The sequence below is a fragment of the Lycium barbarum genome, chromosome 8 (assembly GCF_019175385.1).
Source record: "Lycium barbarum isolate Lr01 chromosome 8, ASM1917538v2, whole genome shotgun sequence".
NCBI lineage: Eukaryota > Viridiplantae > Streptophyta > Magnoliopsida > Solanales > Solanaceae > Lycium > Lycium barbarum.
This window is the reverse complement of record NC_083344.1, coordinates 113,912,236-113,933,880: the sequence shown is the minus strand read 5'-3', so window position 1 is coordinate 113,933,880 and position 21,645 is coordinate 113,912,236. Positions and strand designations below refer to the sequence as shown.

General features: G+C 38.5%; 1 pseudogene; it reads right to left on the bottom strand.

Moving 5' to 3' along the window:
* Positions 1–10,737: 10,737 nt before the first annotated feature.
* On the bottom strand, positions 10,738–20,247 carry LOC132608161 (uncharacterized; annotated as a pseudogene).
* Positions 20,248–21,645: the final 1,398 nt, after the last annotated feature.

The following is a 21,645-nucleotide window of genomic DNA, read 5'->3' as shown; positions in this document are numbered from 1 at the left end:
CTTTCAAAGATATACTAAAATACTTCGTAAAATGAATTAAAACATTTCCGTTATTATATCAAACTACCGTCCGTTTTTCCTTTTTATAGATATACTAAAACATTTCGCGAAATGAACTAAAAAAAGAAAGATTTCCATTATTATATAAGCTAACGTCCGTTTTTCCCTTTTAAATATATACTAAAATATTTCGCGAAATGAACTAAAAAGAAAGATTTCCATTATTATATAAACTAACGTCCCAATTAACCCCACTAGATTAATTATTCTAAAGTAGCTAAAATAATCACCTACAAACATAATTAAATTAAGCAAATATAAGATATGCTAAAAGAACGCAGCAGTCTTTCTCATTTTTTTTCCTCCTTATATTGCATCGGCTTGGTCATTTTCCGAGGGGAGAAAGAGAAGTTCGAATAGAGAAGTTAATCCTGATCGTCACTGGATTTATTTCAGCCGAATTCGGTGAACTAGGAACACGGAATGGAGCAATGAAATCGTTTGATCTCGCGGCGAAATCGAGTCTCATTTGAGACTCCTCGCAATCCCCTTCTTCGGGTGCAGCGAAGTGGGTGCGGGGTCTCCGATATACACTCGAAATAGCTACAACCTCCGAGTTTGCATGCACTTGGATTCGAAACAGTAACAGGAGCGAAAATGAGAATAAAAGAAACGATTCGGTACTTCGAATATCAAGAAGAAGTGAGTTAATATTTTTAGGGGGGATTGAGGCGGCTAAAAAAAGAACTCTCTCAAATGACTAAAGAAACGATTATTTATAGGAAAGCATCTAGGGTTTTGCTGGGGTTCAAAAATTTGGGCGGGATTTTCAGTCCAATTCCATTCAAATCAAAACGTTAAAATGCCTTGCTATGTCATCGGATCAGAAAAAAAGGAGAATGAGACAAAACCCATTAAGGGTTTTCAGATGAAAAGCAGAAAAGAGGGGGAAGAAAACAAACTTACCCTCTCTTCAAAGGTTGAATCCGGATGGGGAAGGACGGAATCATTAATTCCCTTCCCCAAAATGGCATGCATGGCCTGTATTCATGAAAGAGCTCTGTGAATCTACTGTTTGCATCGTTGAAGAGAGAGAGGAAGAAGAGACAAGAGAGGCGCGGCTGGAAGAGATTAGGTTAGGGAAACCGAGTATAATTGTTTTCGTGGGCAGGGTCAGTAGGTTAGCGGGTAGTGGGCTGCTGAAAGAATATGGACTGGGTCGGGTTGTTGAATATTTTGGAGTAATTAGATGGGCTGACTAGTAATGGGCTGGTCCGACAAACATTAATGGGCTGGTCTGCATTCTTTAGTTAATCATATGTTACCGCGTGCTAAACATATTTATTAGTACTCAGATAAGATTACGCGATATCGTAATAGTCGTGCGATAACATTTATAAAGTATGAAAATAAGTAGTAAAATAAATGTGATGCGTTTTCGCGTAAGATGCTTTTATAGGAAAGCTGAAAAATGATCATGACGATCATAGTATTAAGCGAGGGTAATATGATGAAAATGATACTAATAATAATAATAACAGTCGTAATAATAATAATAATAATAATAATAATAATAATAATAATAATAATAATAATAATAATAATAATAATAATAATAATGACAATAATAATGATGGCGGTAATAATAGCGATAATAACCGATGACTGTAGTTGGATAATGGAAACGACGACATTAATGAAAGCTAAATTGTAATAAAATATAAATAATCGTTCTTAAATTATCAAAAATATTAGAAACGCGAATAACTGTTTTGGGAAGAAAGGCGGGACAAAATTGGGTGTCAACAACTTGTCCCTCTTTGACCGGTAATGATGAAAGAATTTTCGGGCAAAGACGTTGACTCAGTAGCCTATTTTGTCCCAACTAAAACATTTTGGGGGACTAAGGGTAAAGAAAATTTGAGAGGATTATGGCCGAACTCCGGTATCCGAGTTGCCTACATATCTCGGGTTGCACGAGAATCAGGCCGTGTGTAGTTCGGAGATAACTACGACACCTATGAATTCAAGTCCCGATTGGTGCGAATCTTTAAAGATATTGTCCCAATGTCGAATTATGATGACACTGAGTATTATGATCGAACTTGAGAATTTTGAAATATGAATATATGAACTCGATGATCGGTTATTGAATGTAAGCGAAATATTTGGGGTTGGAGACGAGTGTTCGAGGTAGATCCTTGACCCTAGTCGGGAAGTCTGATTATCCTTCCCAACAAATTGCCCCAGTTCGCTGCCGAAGAAATAGTTCCACGTTGCGTTAAAGATCCTGTGAAACTTAAACTAGATAAAATAGTTAGCAAATAAATATTGGAGTAAAGCGATGTAAAATAGCCTTAGCTGAGGCTAATGCAAATGAGGTTTTAGGCCGATGATTCATGAGAATGATGCCTTTGGCGATGGTTAATGAAAATGAGGCCTTAAATCAGATATGAAGATGAGGTTATTTAAACCGAATGATTTATGAAAATGAGGCTTTCTAAGCCGGCATAATGAGGTTTTCCTTTAAAACCCAATGATTGATGAAAATAAGGTTTTTCAAACCAACATGATTCATGGTGCAAAGCATTTGTGCAGTGAATTTTAAAGCATTTGTGTGGTGCATGTGCGTATGCAAGCGTTTATGCGAAGCAGATGAAGGCATTTGTGCAATGCGTATGCGGTGCAAAGCATTTTGAAGGCATCCATGCAATGTATGTGCGATGCATTTGAAAGCTGTATTGCAATATGCGTGCGGTGTATTTGAAAGCATTTATGCAGAGCATTTTAAGGCAGTGGTGCAATGCATTTTCGGTGCATTTGAAAGTATTCACGTATAGCATCTGAAAGCGATAGTGCTATGCTTGTGCAGTGCATTTAAAAACAGTAGTGCAATTTATGTGCGGTGCGTTCGGAAGCATTTATGCAGTGCGCTTGTAGGGCATTTGAAAGTAGTAGTGCAATGCGTGTGCAGTGCGTTTGAAAACATTTATGCAGGGCATTTGAAAGCAATAGTGTATGTGCAGTGCATTTGAAAGCATTTATGCGAAGCATTTGAAAGCAGTAGAAAATATCTGTGTGTCGATACATTTGAAAAATCATTTGTAAGACTTAAACATTAATTTATCATAAATTCCGAGAATTATCGACATTTGAAAGGTATAATTTCTCTTAAATATTATAAGGAAACTCAAACCGTTCGACGCGTAGTCCTTGCAAGGCTGTAAACATTATATATTTCAGCTTCCGCAATTTGAAAACCTGCACTCAAAGAAAATTTGTAAGTTTCGGGGGAGGTTGATTCGCGTTGACTTTGAAGATCCGGGTCCTGATGCTTCATGCTTCCAATTTGGTCTAGACTTGTAACCTCCACCTATTTCTAAGTCTTGGCCAATTAACAAAACTATTTGATTGAAAATATTATTTCAAAAGGAAATATGCATAAATTATGGTAAATATGTATATAGTGATAAATAATTTCTGCTGAACTTGGAACTGTGACACATTGTGAAACAAAGCGAATGCCCTTTCTCCGAATTCTTTCCTTTGTCTGATGACTCTGTTGACCATATACTCTTTCATGTCTCTCGATGTCGTCTTGCAATGATACCCTTAAAATTGTCCCAGTTTCTGGCACAAGAGGATGTTGAACTTTTATATGACGAAACCGAGCCTTATATAGGCTGCCTATGTATCCCACTAAGGGAATCAGGTCAAGCGTAATTCAAAACATACAAGGCAAAATAAAATTTAAGATTTTCTAATAATGTGACCGAGGCCTATGTAGACCGCCTACGTATCCCACCGCGGGAATCAAGTCAGGCGTAGTTCATATTACAAACAAGTGGAAATTTTGGAAATTTCTATCTTAAAAGACCAAACCCGATATAGGTTTCTTACGTATCCCGCCGAGGGACCGTAGCTTCATTACATAGAAAGGCATTACAAGATATTGAAAATAAATGAAAAACTCCTAGACGTAGTATCTTTTGACGGCAGCTGCATTGATAGATTTCGGCCACACTTCGCCATCCATTTCTGCTAGAATTAGTGCTCCTCCAGTCAGTACTCGATGAACCATGTAAGGCCCTTGCCAATTAGGTGCAAATTTTCCTTTAGCTTCATTTTGGCATGGGAATATGCGCTTCAATACCAATTGCCCCAGTTCAAATTGTCTCGGTCTTACCTTCTGTCACACCCCTTTTTGCGCCCCCGCGCTATAAACGCGCAGGTTTTTATTATTAAAGGGTTTTTCCATTTGAAGTGACGGTTTTGAAAAGGGATTATTTTATTTACAGAGTCGCCACTTGGAATTGAGTTTTGGTGTTCCAAGCCACCTTATGAATCCCTAATCAAAAGAAAATGACTCTTTTATTATGGTCCGCGAAAATAGAAGACCGGGTAAGGAATTCTGTTGACCGGGGAGAAGGTGTTAGGCATTTCCCGAGTCCCGTGGTTCTAGCACGGTCGCTTTATCCACTTATACTTAGCTTAAATTAATTTTGGATATTTTATGTATCCGAGCCTTGATTTGCTCGTACTTTTATTTGTTGAACCTTTTATTGGTTTTAACTCGGATGCGTAACCGCATTCCGGATCTTTTAAGCGTCTCAAAATAAGATGCATAACTGCATTCTTAGTCGAAACAAGATTAATTATTAAAACGAGTTTAGCCAAGGTGCGTAACCGCATCCTTGAGTTATTAAAAAAAGGTCTCGAAATAAGATGCGTAACCTCATTCTTAATCGAAACAAACGTCTTAAAACGTGCCTAAAGCTCGTCTAGCGTTAAAGGCAATTATTTGTCTCTAAAATCTGAGACTTAAAATTATTTTAGTCATTTTTTTTACTCTTTGACAACGAGTTTTGAATAAATTCGCAACCCATCTCGCTCCCTTACAATTGGTTTTAACGCTCTTTTCTTTTATACTTGACAACGGGATTTGAAATAAATTCGCATCCCAACTCGCTCATCGCACAATTAACTAACTAATTCGAGCCTTAGATATTTGTTGAGGCTCAAACTACCGTATGCATCTAATATTAAATTCCGGAACACGCAGCTCGTAGTCAACAAAAATGTGAATATATTCAAGTGATTAAACAAAAATGTCCAAGTAATGTAGATAAGAGGTATGGAAGCCAAACAATAAATACCATATCATGCTTTAAAGACTTTCACGTTAACTTCCACAATTCCAAACAAATTCAAACCTTAAACCAACATTTTGCAACTAACTATTAAAATTTTAAACATGCTAAAGTCCACTGGAAATCAGTAAATTAATTAAGCACCAAACTTGGAGAATTAAATACGAATATGAAGATACTAAACAAAACTAATGCCATTTATTTTCACAAACAAAACTACATGTAGAATCAAAACAAACACCATATGAATATTAACGTTTTTACTTTTTTATTTTTTTATTTTTACAAAACACTAATACCCAACAAATCATCTACACAAGCTCAAACAAATATTGGCAGGATATTGTACTCACGGTATAAGAAGTAAAGAACTGATCCTCCTATTTTTATTAAACCAACTAAAACATGATCCATTTAATTCTTGAATAAGATGATACTTAAATCAAATATAGACCAACTAAATTTCAAACTAATTACTGAATAGAACGTTCAAACATAAGAGTAGTCATCATGCAACTAACTAAATGCTATTAGCAAAAAGCATCATTAAAAAAAAAAAGCCATCAATATACACCAAATTCATGTAAGATAAAAAATGAGGGATGAAACAAAAGAGAAGGAACTAGACCTTCAATGGAGCTAATATGCTTCTTCAATATCTGTGAAAGCACCTTTGGTGTTATAGTTAAAAACAATGAACAGAATCCGACGAGTAAACTTACACCCACGAATGAAATCGCGACCGACCAAAAGACCACGACCGGAAAGCCTCGACGTCGCAATCAAACGGCACCTCGACTCATCTGTTGAGATCGGGCGAAGAAAAATGCAGATGGAATGACACAGTTCTTAATGGGGTTTACATGGTTGTTATGATGCTAAGAGAGCTACTGATTTTCCATCGAAAATCTGGGTGAGGAACTTAGTGTTTGTATCTTGAAAGGGTGCTTTATCTTGTAAGGATGATGAAGCCAAGGTGCTATGGTATTAAGATGCTGTGCCTTTTATTTTCTATAGCTGCTGACGTTTTTTCATGAAGAAGAACAAGTGCTTGGTTTAGGTTTCTTGCGGCTGATTGATTTTTGTGTGTATGTTTCTAGGTTTAGGATATAGTCTTTATATGTAGGGTATGAAAAATGATGAAAAGGCTTTTTAGGTCCATGAGCCTTGGCATGGTGCACATGGATTTTATAATATAAAGGAAATTTGTTTTTTTGTTATTTTAATAAAAAACATATATCTATAAAGGGTGCATGTGGCATATGTGTGTAGGTGAGGTATTTAAAATTGAGTGGTCCCCACCCTTTTTCCTTTTATCTGTTCCTATGCGTGAAATAACCTATGATTAACAAATGAGGACATAAAATATTATTCCTACTAAATTAAAATAGCAAGATTAAAATATGTACTCACTCTATATTTATTTATTAAAACTTTTAACTTCGAAATTAAACTAAAAATAGATAACACATTTTCGGACATTTTTTTTCTTTTTGTACTAATAAAAATAAAATGAAACTAAACATATATCCTAAACTGTGACTCTATTTTTGTGGTTTTCGAATATTCAAATAAGACCTACTAAACAAAAATAAAACCAAATAAAATGTCCAAACCGTATTTAAAGGAAAATTTAGATACTAGAAGGTGAAACACCTCAGGGAGGGTCAAAAATCACGTGTCTACAGCTGCGCCTGTTTGATTGGGAACACGAAGAGTTTTCAAACAAACAAGTAGGCAAAGATACTAGTTTGACCCTACCGTTGTTCTAAACGGAAGGGAAAGAAAGAAGATGCTGCACCCGAGCCCTGGTTTTGGGCATCCTACATATCCAGGGTTATAAAGGAATCAGGTCACGTGTAGTTCAAAAGTAAGAAGGGAGATGAAACATATTGAGGTGAATAGTCGAGCGAGGTCCTGTCGAGGCTCCGGTACGCGGTCCTATTATTACATCAAATGAAAGACAAAAATGAAAAAGAAATACAAGCACAGGATCCTAGCTATGGAGCTTCTCTTGAATCTTGACCTGAATGTTCATGTTTTCCCAAGTGTGAGATAAACACTTCGATCTCGAATTGAACTTAAAAGTAAACTCCATGCTTCAGGCGGGGTCCTGATCTTGAAATTGAAAAGCAGTTGAATGTTGACCCTATTATTTAGGCGGGCTCCTACTATTTCTAACTGAAAGTACACCCTATTCTTCAGGCGGGCTCCTGAATTTTAAATTGAAAGATGTCTCTATTATTCAGGTGGGTTCCTGAACTTGAAATTGAAAGGTGGCCCTATTCTCCAGGCGGGTTCCTGATCACCCCATTCTTCAGGCGAGTCCTGACTTGCTCCCATTTTTCAGGCGGGTCCCGACTTGCTTCCATTCTTCAGGCGGATCCTAACTTTCCTCCCATTCTTCAGGCGGGTCCTGACTTGCTTCCCATTTTTCAGGCGGGTCCTGACTTGCTTCCCATTCTTCAGGCGGGTCCTGACTTGCTTCCCATTCTTCAGGCGGGTCCTGACTTGTTCCCATTCTTCGGGCGGGTCCTGACTTACTTCCCATTCTTCGGGCGGGTCCTGACTTGTTCCCATTCTTCGGGCGGGTCCTGACTTGCTTCCCATTCTTCGAGCGGGTCCTGACTTGCTTCCCATTCTTCGAGCGGGTCCTGACTTGCTTCCCATTCTTAGGGCGGGTCCTGACTTGCTTCCCATTTTTCAGGTGGGTCCTGACTTGCTTCCCATTCTTCAGGCGGGTCCTGACTTGCTTCCCATTCTTCAGGCGGGTCCTGACTTGTTCCCATTCTTCAGGCGAGTCCTGACTTCTTCCCATTCTTCAGGAGGGTCGTGACTTGCTTCCCATTTTTCAGGCGGGTCCTGACTTGTTCCCATTCTTCAGGCAGGTCCTGACTTGTTCCCATTCTTCAGGCGGGTCCTGACTTGCTTCCCATTCTTCAGGCGGGTCCTGACTTGCTCCCATTTTTTAGGCGGGTCCTGCATATCATCAAAGACAAACAACACGAACAAAATTTTCTGCCCCAGTTTACACTAGGAAAATTTTTGTGAGTGTTAGCAAAATCATAAACTCTTTGTAAGATAATTCAATGATGTAAGTAAAATCAAACGCTCTAACTAGGAAGTGCGTCTCCTAGAGGTAAAACTGAAAATTCTAACTAGGAAGTGCGTCTCCTAGAGGTAAAACTGAAAATTCTAACTAGGAAGTGCGTCTCCTAGGAGTAATGGTTCAATTTAGGAAGTGCGTCTCCTAAAAGAAAAACCTAAAAGACCCAAACTAAGAAGTGCGTCTCTTAGGGGTTAAAATTGAAAGACTCTGACTAGGAAGTGCGTCTCCTAGGAGTAAAGGTTCAAATTAGGAAGTGCGTCTCCTAACAGCAAAATGTGAAAGACCCCAGCTAGGAATTGCGTCTCCTAGGGGTTATAATATAAATAATTGAAAAATTGATTAATTTTTGTTGCTTTCAAACCTATGTTGTGCCATTGCCTTTGGTGTTGGCAATTTGAGGAAATGCGCCCTTCGAATATTCGGGCTCTGAAGCCTCTGATTTGAAGATAACACCCATTCCTGTTTCAAACAAAGAAAATTTGTGAGTTTAAAAGCATGGTGGTTGGTTTGTGGCCTTGGATTTGAGGATCTTTGCCCCATGCAGCTCTGATTTCAACCTATCTCGATAACCTTTTTCATACATCTCAAACCTCAAACCTCAAAATAAATGTATAGTACTCGTATTTCAACAATCATCGAACTTTTGAGTTAACCATGAATCCAAATGTCTGTCAATCGTCAACAAACTTGTTGTGCATATAACTTTTGCTTGAATCTTGTCACCTTAATGATTTGGCCAAATTTTGCTTTATGCAATTAGAGAAATTGGTAGCATATTTTGATGTCCCTTCTTGCTTGGTTTGACATGGACTGACTCAAGAAACAAAGAAAGAGAAAAAAAGTGATGTAGAAATTAAAAGAAATAGTATTCAATAAGAGACGTCCCTCTTGGGGAAAGACTAAGAAATGACACTTTTCTGATTGTGGTAGCCGGCTCCAATGATCATGACATGCATTTTGGATTAAGCGGCCTGACCTCTTCAATCAATCTAACCTTCAAATCGTGTCATACACTTAGACTTCCAAATTCCAAAAACTACATCGCTATCATCGAACCTCTTTCGGCTAGTGATGCCACGAAGGGTTTTCACCAACAAGCCTCTGTCATTTGGCTCTTTCTTTCACTCACCATCGCCTTATGGTGCTCGTAAGGGTTTTCACCGATAAGAATTTCTTATTCGGTTCTTTCACTCACTCACCGTCGCCTTATGGTACCCATGAGGGTTTTCACCGACAAGACTCTCATTTTTCACTTTTGATTTTCATTCCTTGCATAAGTAACATGACATTGTTCCTTGTATGATAATCACCACTCAAAGCATGTTTGACTTGTCATTCTCAAAGATTGATCTAAAGGTCTTTCTTTTGGTTGTAACGTGGCTTTTGGACAGGGTTAGAAAGAAAATGACCGCATGAAGGCTCAAAGAAAACACTAAAATAGAAGGGTTGGGGCTTACAACTCTTGGAACCGACTCAAAAAATTAAAAACAACTTATGCCCCAGTTTCATTGAAATGGGGAATTTTGAATTTTTCTTTGGTTGGACCGAACCCTGCAGTAGGGTTGCCTACGTATCCTGCCGAAACAAGAATCAGGCCGAACGTAGTTCATGAAGCTCATTTCTTGTGTGTTTCTCTTTTTTTTTTTTTTTGCTTGGCCTTTCTTTTTTTTTCTTTTTATTTCAACTCTTTTATCTTCATTTGACTTTCTCCTTACCTTTTCCCTTTTCTTTTTTTTTTTACTGTACTTTGATTCCAAAAGAGGGGTATGAAAGAAAATAAAACTAAGGCTCAAAAGGGGTAGAAAAGGGTGACACAATGTTCAGATAACAGAATGAAATGCCTTCGTCATACCAATCCTTTAAAATGTCAAGTACAAAGCATGCGATTCGAGAATGAGAAGTGAAAATCATACGGTATATCTTTACAATGGATGACTTAAGTTAATCGGAGGACACTTGCTTTTTGACTTCTCTTGATATTGACCCACTTCAAATCACTTGGGATGAACATTTTGTTATACACTAGTACCATTCTCACGGTTCCAAAGTGCTCGCCTTAGTTTCATTCAAGCCAAACTTCAGCTTACTCTCAAAAAGTTTTAGTACTCTACTATTTCCTCCCATGTTTTTCTTTACCATTTTCAATCCTTTGGGTGCATTTCTTGTGTAATTAAACTGGCCTTCAAGATCTGGCTAAAAATATCCGCATGCATGTCATGTCAGTAGAACCAGCCTGAAAAGAACTATACAAAAGAAAAAATAAAGAAAATATACTAGGAAATGACAAAACAAAAACTCTTTTTTTTAATTATTATTATTAAACAAAATGATAGAAGAGTTGTGGACATTAAAACAAGCAAAAAAATTCTAGATTACAACCCTAGAATAACCCGGATAACAGAAGGAACATCAAAACAAACTACCAAGATTCTTTCCTAGAGGGGAGAGGAGTGACTTCCCAACTGCAAAGCTGCCATCTTAGCCACTAAGTTGCACATAAGCATTACTTGAACCATTATCATTTTCAATCAAATTATTCTCAGCAAACAAGTTCTGGGCCCCTTTAACCAATTCATCCTTATCAACTTCTGGAACTGAGACTGATAGCCCGAGAGGTTTCCCAGATGCCTCTCTTCTCTGTTGTCTATCTTTCTTGTATTCCGACCTAGGTCGAAAGTTGGAGCTAGTACGAGGTCAGTATGCTTGTGGGGTCGGGTAAGAACCTTGTGGAGCTGGTGCGCACCATTGTTGGTAAGGATATGGTTGTGCACCACAGGAAAAGTATTGGAGAGGTGGCATAGAATATTGAGGGTCTTGTAGAGGGAAGTAATGTTGAGGTTGAGTGTATAGAGTTTGGGCATAGACTTGAGGTTGTGGCTGGGTATATGAGCGAGATCGACCCCTTACACCTCGACGCGATTCTGGTATAATCATGGCAACATCATCATTTTCCCTCATGTCGCTCAGGCTTCCGGAACCATTTTGAGTTACTTCAGCATTTACTTTCATGTCAGCAAAACTCATGATACATCCTGTTTTGATTCCATCTTCTATCATTTCCCTTATCTTAATGACCTCAATAAACGGTTTGCCCAGTGCCGGGAGCATGTGTTGATAGTATTCTTCAGTTTGGGCTTGGAGAAAAGTATCTACAACCTCACCTTCTACCATTGAAGGCTTTACTCTAGCAGCCTGCTCTCTCCACCTAATGGCGAATTCCTTGAAACTTTCTGTAGATTTCTTCTGCACCTTGGTCATGGACATTTTATCTGGAGCAATGTTTATATTATACTGAAATTGTCGCACAAACTCTTGAGCCATGTCATCCCAAATATGCCCCTTAATGACGTCCTGATCAGTGAACGAATCCGAGGCTATTCCTGTTAAGCTGTCACTAGAGTAGGCCATAAGCATTTCGTCCTTACCTCCAGCTCCTCTCAATTAATTGCAATACCTCTTCAAATGGGCCACGGGATCACCATGCCCATCATACTTGTCAAACTTTAGAGTCTTAAAACCAGAGGGCAAGTGAACATTAGGAAACATGCACAAGTCTTTGTATGAAACACTCTTATGACCTTCCTGACCTTGCAAGTATCTTATGGATTGCTCCAAGCTTTTCATCTTTCCAGTCATTTCCTCATCATCCACGGTCTTATCAAATTTTTCACTGTTAACGGGAGGCTCAAGGTGAGGGTTATAACCATATGGGTTAGAGACATTTAAAGTCGGTTCTGGAGTATAGGGTTGAGCATTAGGGGTTTTGAACAAAGGCCCACTGTTAGATAGATCACCAGGCACAGTGAGTGGAGCTCGGGTCGAGGTTAGCATATTAGGGGAAATGTCAAGGAAGCCAGGTGGCGGTGGAGGTAGTGCCTAACCAGTCATCCAAGCCCGATACATGCTTGCCATGTGTTGTTTTAACATTCTCACTTCTTCGGCTAACCTCGAGTTTTGGTCAACCAACGGTGTTTGAGCGCTAGCGTCAACCATCCCAGTGTCCTCGTTGGTCGCCATTGCCTTTTTGGTTTTCGACCTTGTGTGGTAAGGATGAGTCGCCAGTTTTAAAACCACAAACCAACCACCTTCTAGAATCACACATCATGAATCAAAGACGATTGAGTTAGGGGACGTTATGAGTATAATATCACGCTACGTGTAATGCACGTAGCCACAATTATCAATTCTAGAACGGTTCTAAGGGTAACAATGTTATTTTGACATCATCTAAATTTTCGCTCGATTTGGCATTCCTCTCTTTGTATCTTTCCATTCTACACCTCTCAGTTCACTCGCTCTCTTTCCTTTTTGTTTTTTATGATTATATCTTTTTTTCTTTCCACTCTTTTTTCTTCTCCGCTCTTTCACTACTCTTTTTGGATTTTTTGAAAATAATTCGATCGAACCCAACTTGGGTTGCCTACGTATCATGCTAGGACATGAATCATATCTTTGCGTAGTTCGGGAAGTTTCGGCAAAAAGTAATCAACAAAATTGTTTCGAATTTTCTCTTCTCTTTTTTTTTTTGAAATTTAGGAAGAGAAAAAAAACTACAAAAACTTTTTGGATTTTGATTGTAAAATTTCCTCCAAAGAAGCCCCGCTAAAAATACTACTCGAAGTAAAAATTTTTTGCGTTTTCCTTTTTCTTTTGGATAGGGCGTTAAAAAAGAATCTCCCCCCCTTTTTTTTTTTTTTTTTTTATAAAACTATCTCCTTTGTTTCTCGGATTTTCTAATACAAAATAAAAACACTTTTTTTTTTAATTTTTTGAATACTGATCACTGAACCCGATATGGGCTGCCTACGTATCGTCGCCCCGAAGGACGGGAATCAGGTGTGCGTAGTTCGTCCAGATTAGACTGCTAAGTTGTTTTTATAAAAATAAATAAATTAATTAATAAACTCATCTCGATTGAACTCTTCTTTTCTTATTTTTAGCAAGAGCCAGACAAATTAGAGGTTTAAGGAAAATGGGTGTGTAAAAACTCAGATGAATGCTTCTCTCTCTTCTATTTCACTAGTTAGCCTAAAGCCGATCAATCAATCAAGCAAGCCTTAAAAATAATATTGCAAATAGCACATGAGATGCACAGGTCAGTCAGAAAAAGGGATACCTATCCTAGACAGACCCGACCCCTATGCCGAGTCCCACTTAGTCAAATGCAAGTGATGCATATAAGCGGATCCTACTAAGGATAATCATGTCTGCATTTCAGTTCTGCTAGGTTTAAAACCTAATGGAAAACGGTGTCTAGAATGGCTAACCCGAGCGGACAACTCGAGCCGGGGAGGGGCAATACTGTCGATAGCAGTGCTATTCCGACTTCATTGCTTATCTAGTCCCGCCTAACATGTGTGACTAAAATCCTTCACCGGGCGCCAAGACGCTCCAGCTTTATCTTGACAGAAAGGTAGGATGCATAACTGCATTCATGTGCCCATGTGTGAAGTGTTTCAGAGATTCAGAAGGGTGCGCGAGAGAAAACAGTTTAAAATACAGTTCAACAATATCAAAGCGGTAAATGAGCGGCAGTTAGCACATTAGGCTCAACAAAGCACACAATAAACCCAAATAATGATAATAAAAGCCAAGTATAAGGCAATATCACAAAGCTCGAAATCTGGTAGTCCCCAGCAGAGTCACCAGAGATGTCACAGCCCTTTTTGCGCCCTCGCGCTATAAACGCGCAGGTTTTTATTAGTAAAGGGTTTTTCCATTTGAAGTGACAATTTTGAAAAGGGATTATTTTATTTACAGAGTCGTCACTTGGAATTGAGTTTTGGTATTCCAAGCCACCTTATGAATCCCTAATCAAAAGGAAATGACTCTTTTATTATGGTCCGCGAAAACAGAAGACCGGGTAAGGAATTCTGTTGACCGGGGAGAAGGTGTTAGGCATTCCCCGAGTCCCGTGGTTCTATCACGGTCGCTTTATCCACTTATACTTAGCTTAAATTAATTTTGGATATTTTAAATTATGTATCCGAGCCTTGATTTGCTCGTACTTTTATTTGTTGAACCTTTTATTGGTTTTAACTCGGATGTGTAACCGCATTCTGGATCTTTTAAGCGTCTCAAAATAAGATGCATAACTGCATTCTTACTCGAAGCAAGATTAATTATTAAAACGAGTTTAGCCAAGCTGCGTAACCGCATCCTTGAGTTATTAAAAAAAGGTCTCGAAATAAGATGCGTAACCTCATTCTTAATCGAAACAAACGTCTTAAAACGTGCCTAAAGCTCGTCTAGCGTTAAAGACAATTATTTGTCTCTAAAATCCGAGACTTAAAATTATTTTAGTCATTTTTTTTACTCTTTGACAACGAGTTTTGAATAAATTCGCAACCCATCTCGCTCCCTTACAATTGCTTTTAACGCTCTTTTCTTTTATACTTGACAGCGGGATTTGAAATAAATTCGCATCCCATCTCGCTCATCGCACAATTAACTAACTAATTCGAGCCTTAAATATTTGTTGAGGCTCAAAGTACCGTATGCATCTAATATTAAATTCCAGAACACGCAGCTCGTAGTCAACAAAAATGTGAATATATTCAAGTGATTAAACAAAAATGTCCAAGTAATGTAGATAAGAGGTATGGAAGCCAAACAATAAATACCATATCATGCTTTAAAGACTTTCACGTTAACTTCCACAATTCCAAACAAATTCAAACCTTAAACCAACATTTTGCTACTAACTATTAAAATTTTAAACATGCTAAAGTCCACTGGAAATCACTAAATTAATTAAGCACCAAACTTGGAGAATTAAATACGAATATGAAGATACTAAACAAAACAAATGCCATTTATTTTCACAAACAAAACTACATGTAGAATCAAAACAAACACCATATGAATATTAACGTTTTTGCTTTTTTTTTTTTTTTTTTACAAAACACTAATACCCAACAAATCGTACTCACTGTATAAGAAGTAAAGAACTGATCCTCCTATTTTTATTAAACCAACTAAAACATGATCTTTAATTCTTGAATAAGATGATACTTAAATCAAATATAGACCAACTAAATTTCAAACTAATTACTGAATAGAACGTTCAAACATAAGAGTAGTCATCAATGCAACTAACTAAATGCTATTAGCAAAAAGTATCATTAAAAAAAAGCCATCAATATACACCAGATTCATGTAAGAAATAAAATGAGGGATGAAACAAAAGAGAAGGAACTAGACCTTCAATGGAGCTAATATGCTTCTTCAATATCAGTGAAAGCACCTTTGGTGTTATAGTTGAAAACAATGAACATAATCCGACGAGTAAACTTACACCCACGAATGAAACCGCGACCGACCAAAAGACCACGACCGGAAAGCCTCGACGTCTCAATCAAATGGCACCTCGACTCATCTGTTGAGATCGGGCGAAGAAAAATGCATGGATTTTATAATGTAAAGGAAATTTTGTTTTTTTGTTTTTTGTTTTTTTGTTATTTAATAAAAAACATATATCTATAAAGGGTGCATGTGGCATATGTGTGTAGGTGAGGTATTTAAAATTGAGTGGTCCCCACCCTTTTTTCTTTTATCTGTTCCTATGTGTGAAATAACATATGATTAACCAATGAGGACATAAAATATTATTCCTACTAAATTAAAATAGCAAGATTAAAATATGGACTCACTCTATATTTATTTATTAAAACTTTTAACTTGGAAATTAAACTAAAAATAGATAACACATTTTCGGACATTTTTTTTCTTTTTGTACTAATAAAAATAAAATGAAACTAAACATATATCCTAAACTGTGACTCTATTTTTGTGATTTTTGAATATTCAAATAAGACCTACTAAACAAAAATAAAACCAAATAAAATGTCCAAACCATATTTAAAGGAAAATTTAGATACTAGAAGGTGAAACACCCCGGGGAGGGTCAAAAATCACGTGTCTACACCTTCTTATTGAAAGCTTTGGCCATCCTATTCTGATAAAGTTGCCCATAACAAACTGCATTCATCCTCTTTTCATCAATGAGCATCAACTGTTCATATCGGTTTTGTATCCACTTGGCATCACTTAACTCAATTTCTTAGATAATTCTCAAAGATGGTATCTCCACCTCTGCACGTAGCACAGCCTCTGTCCCATAGACCAAAAGATAAGGCGTTGCCCCAGTTGAAGTCCTAACCGTGGTGCGATAACCGAGAAAGGCCAATGGCAATTTTTCGTGCCAATGTATGTAATTGTCAATCATCTTCCGCAATATTCTCTTGATGTTTTTGTTGGCTGCTTCAACTGCTCCATTCATCTGGGGTCTGTATGGGATGGAATTGCGGTGAGTAATCTTAAATGTTTCGCAAATCTCACGCATCAGACCACTATTAAGATTAGCTCCATTATCTGTTATAATCGACTCAGGGATTCCGAATCGACAGATGATGTTATTGAGAACAAAATCTTCTACCACCTTCTTCGTCACTGACTTGTGCGAAGATACTTCTACTCATTTTGTGAAGTAGTCGATGGCTACCAAAATGAACCTGTGTCCATTTGACGCGGCTGGCTCGATAGGACCAATGACATCCATGCCCCAAGCTGCGAACGGCCACGGAGAACTCGTCACATTTAACTCATTTGGCGGGACTCGAATCAAATCGCCATGAATCTGACATTGGTGGCACTTTTGCACAAAACGAATGCAGTCTGATTCCATAGTCATCCAGAAATAGCCTGCTCGTAGAATTTTCTTAGCCAGAGTAAAACCATTCATGTGAGGCCCACATGTACCGCCATGCACTTCTTCAATCAACTTGGCCGCTTCTTTGGCATCAACACATCTTAATAGTCCTAAATCTGGAGTCATCCTATAAAGGATTTCTCCATTTAGGAAAAAGTGGTTAGCTAATCTTCGAAGTGTTGTCTTCTGAACCCTGGTTATGCCTTCTGGGAAGTCTCCTGCCTTGAGATACTTCTTAATGTCATAATACCAAGGTTCTCCATCAGGCTCTTCATCTACATAGAAACAATAGGCTTGCTGATCGTGCGCATTCACCTTGATAGGATCTATATAGTTCTTGTCCGGGTGCTGAATCATAGAGGACAAGGTTTCCAAAGCATTAGCGAACTCATTTTGAGCCCTTGGGACATGTTTGAATTCCACCTTGATAAATCTCTTACACAGATCTTTCACGCAATGCAGGTACGGAAGTATCTTCACATTCTTAGTGGTCCATTCGCCTTGTACTTGATGAACCAATAAGTCAGAATCACCTATAACCAATAATTCTTGTATGTTCATATCAACGGCCATTCTGAGTCCAAGGATACAAGCCTCATATTCTGCCATATTGTTGGTGCACAGAAACCTGAGCTTTGCTGAAATTGGATAATGCTAGCCTGACTCCGAAATTAAGACTGCTCCAACGCCGACTCCTTTAGAGTTTGCTGCCCCGTCAAAGAACATTCTCCACCCTGGATATTCTTCTAAGATGTCTTCTCCGACAAACAACACTTCTTCATCCGGGAAATAAGTCTTAAGGGGCATGTATTCTTCATCTACGGGATTTTCAGCAAGATGATCGGCTATTGCCTGCCCTTTGACAGTCTTTTGGGTAGCATATACAATATCAAACTCACTTAGCAAAATTTTCCATTTGGTTAACTTCCCAGTAGGCATAGGCTTCTGAAAGATATACTTGAGTGGATCCATCCTTGAGATGAGATAAGTAGTATATGCTGACATCTAATGTCTCAACTTTTGTGCAACCTAAGTCAAAGCACAACAGGTGCGTTCCAGCAAAGTATATCGAGCCTCGTAAGGCGTGAACTTCTTGCTCAAATAGTATATTGCTTGCTCCTTCTTTCCCGTTTCATCATGTTGTCCCAACACACATCCAAATGCATTCGCTGACACAGACAAATACAATAACAAAGGTCTTCCGGCTTCTGGAGGCACCAAAACAGGCGGATTAGACAAATATTCTTTGATCCTCTCAAAGGCTCACTGGAAATCTTCCGTCCATTTGGTAGCTGCATCCTTCCTCAATAACTTGATTATTGGCTCACATATTACTGTCAATTATGCTATGAATCGACTAATGTAGTTGAGGAGACCGAGGAAACTCATCACGTCCTTTCGACTCTTTGGGGCAGGCAAGTCTTGAATAGCCTTTATCTTCGAAGGATCCAATTCTATGCCCCTCCTGCTCACAATAAAACCCAACAGCTTCCCAGCAGGAACACCGAATGCACACTTTTCAGGATTCAGTTTCAAATTGTATTGCCCCAACCTGTCAAAGAACGTTTTCAAATCCGTCATGTGATCTGAGCTCTTCCGTGACTTGATGATGATATCGTCCACATAGACTTCAAGCTCCTTATGAATGATGTCATGAAAAATGGTAGTCATGGCTCTCATATAGGTGGCACCTGCGTTCTTGAGTCCAAAAGGCATCACTCGATAATAGTATACTCCCCAAGGCGTGATGAATGTCGTTTTCTCAGATTCTTCTTCATCCATTAGAATTTGGTGATATCCTGCGAAGCAATCAACGAATGACTGCAACTCATGCTTCGCACAGGTATCAATAAGTATGTGAATATTTGGGAGGAGGAAATCATCTTTCGGGCTAGCCTTGTTGAGATCCCGATAATCCACGCATACCCTGACTTTGCCATCCTTCTTTGGTACAGGCACGATATTGGCTAGCCAAGTGGGGTACCTTGCAGCTCGAATGACCTTTGCATCAAATTGTTTGGAAACTTCTTCCTTGACTTTTAAACTCAAATCCGGTTTAATGTTTCTCTTCTTTTGTTTCACCGGAGGACAAGATGGATCAATAGGAAACTTATGCGAAACAATGTTTGTGCTTAGACCCGGCATATCATCATAAGACCATGCGAACACGTCTATATATTATCTCAAAAGGTTGATCAATTCTTCCTTTTGTGACGGGGTTAAATGGACGCTAATTCTTGTTTCCCTCACTGTTTCTGAATCTCCCAAGTTTATGGTTTCTGTTTCATCCAAATTTGGTTTTGGCTTATTCTCAAAATGTTCAAAATCCTTAGTTAACTCTTCAGGTTGCATGTCCTCTTCATATTCTTCAGAGTCTAGTTCGGCATTTACTATGGGCTCGCTTGTTTCATTACGTGTCACATTCACAGTATCAGCAGATTTACTAGTTTGATTGCTGAAAAATAAAATAAAAAATAATTAAATAAAGACGAAATAAGAGATAGAAAAGCATAGTTTGGATTTGGCATTTAAGGTTTCAAAAGTTTAGAGGCAAAACACAACAACAGCATAAACATGATTCAGGCCTCAATTTTGAATCGCGTTGTTTCATCAAATACAAATACAAATCGTCTACCAAGACTCCCGGAGAACCGGGGGTGGGGTACAAGTTCAATTGTTTAAAACATCTCCAGGCTCAGCATCCCAAATGGTTGGAGTTTCAGGGCAATCATCCAGAATCACGTTGCATTCAGCTTCCTCCTCGGCAATGAATAGATTCTTGAGTCCTTCCACGAGGTTGTCTTCAGTGGCTTCTTCTGATGCTTGGGTGACGGATGCCTTGAAAAATGACTGATTCAGGAGAGGAACAGGCTTTGGCAAGGGAATATCACTTTTTCTTTTGAGACTGGCCAACGAGATTTCTTCCAGGGTGGGTTCGTATCTAAGACCGAAAGTATCCTTTTGCCCGGGTAACTGAATTGTTCCACTATTCCATCCAAGTTCACCCCAAGACCTCGACCAGGCTTGAAACCATTCTTCAATATTTCCCAAGCCACCATCATAAGCACACGTAGAAATTTTACCCTTTCAGCTTGAGTAGTGCACATGTTTTCCTTGATATGGAAGACAAATCCATCTAGCCTTTCTACACTTTCAATAACAAGAATTGAGTTTTCGGGGTAGATCGAATTGCTGCCTTCCCCATGGATCACAATTTCCTGATGATTCCAGACAAATTTCAAACTTTGATGTAGGGTAGAAGGGACTGCACCAGCCATATGAATCCATGGTCTTCTGTCACACCCCAGTCCTGATAGGGCATGATGGGCACCCGACCCTTTACTTAAAGCCGAGCGAACCCGTTGGTTCTCATTATATTTATAATCTCACCGGACTCTTAAATCACGAAATGAAATGCATAATGAAAGCTTTCCAAAAACATTCTTTTCGTCTTTCTCAAATCAAGTAAAATATGTAATCATATGAAATTTGTAATATAATGCATAATGATACATCGGCTTGTAGAGCCGCTTGCAATAATGACATGCTATATATATGACTCTGTCTGCAAAGTCTCTAACAAAAATCAATATACCATAACATAGATACTCTGACTCGGCAACACTCCGGAAAGAAATAGAGCTCGCCAATCCAGCTGGAACATCTTCTAGCAATATCCTCTACTCATCTGTATACACCTGCGTGGCATGAAACGCAGCATCCACAAGAAGGGACGTCAGTACGAATAATGTACTGAGTATGTAAGGCATGAGTAACAACATAACATAGATATGAAAAGTAACAAGGAATAAGAGAGATAACCTGTACATCTGAATGCCTCGTAAGGTGGATGTCATGCATGCTTAGCCTTTAAAAAAACATTTCTATACATATACATAGTACCATTCCCGGCCATTAAGGCTCGGTGTCATATATATAGTATCATGCCCGACCATTAAGGCTCGGTGTCATATATATAGTATCATGCCCGACCATTAAGGCTCGGTGTTATCATCATTAGCCTGCGTCCAGGCCTCCCGCGTCCGGGGCAATATCATAACATGCCCACTGCAGTGGTGTGCATACCTACGTGCCATGCCCGGCCGACTATAGCGCGGCGCGGTGTGAGAAAATACATACATATATATAAAGCATGCATAAGAGCCAAATAAAAGCTATAAATACATCGGAGTGACGTAAGGTCGGTAACCTCTGATTATATTATGGAATAATCATCATCGCTTTTTCTCACCTTGAAGGAACAATTATTATAAGGTGAGACTATCAATGAAGAATAGCATCAAGAGAAAACATAGTATAAGGTCATAAACCTCATAAGGAGTCAATTCATATACTTTGAAATCTTAAAAAAAAAAATAGTTATCATCCATGAATAAAATTGAGATATCAAGAAATAGTTCAACATTCTTATATCGTCATTGAAATCATAAACTTGGAACCTTTAAACATGAAATCATTCTCATCATAGTCATCATAGAAATATTCTCACCCTTGACATCATCGTCGTCATTATAAAACATATCCATCGTTGTTGTCATAAAAGCTTAGGGAGTCATAAACCTCTGGTTTAGGAAATACGAACATTTTGGAAACATTCATGAATTATTAGGAAAGGGGTTATGCCTTGGAATCACGAACATATAACTTTTGGAAAT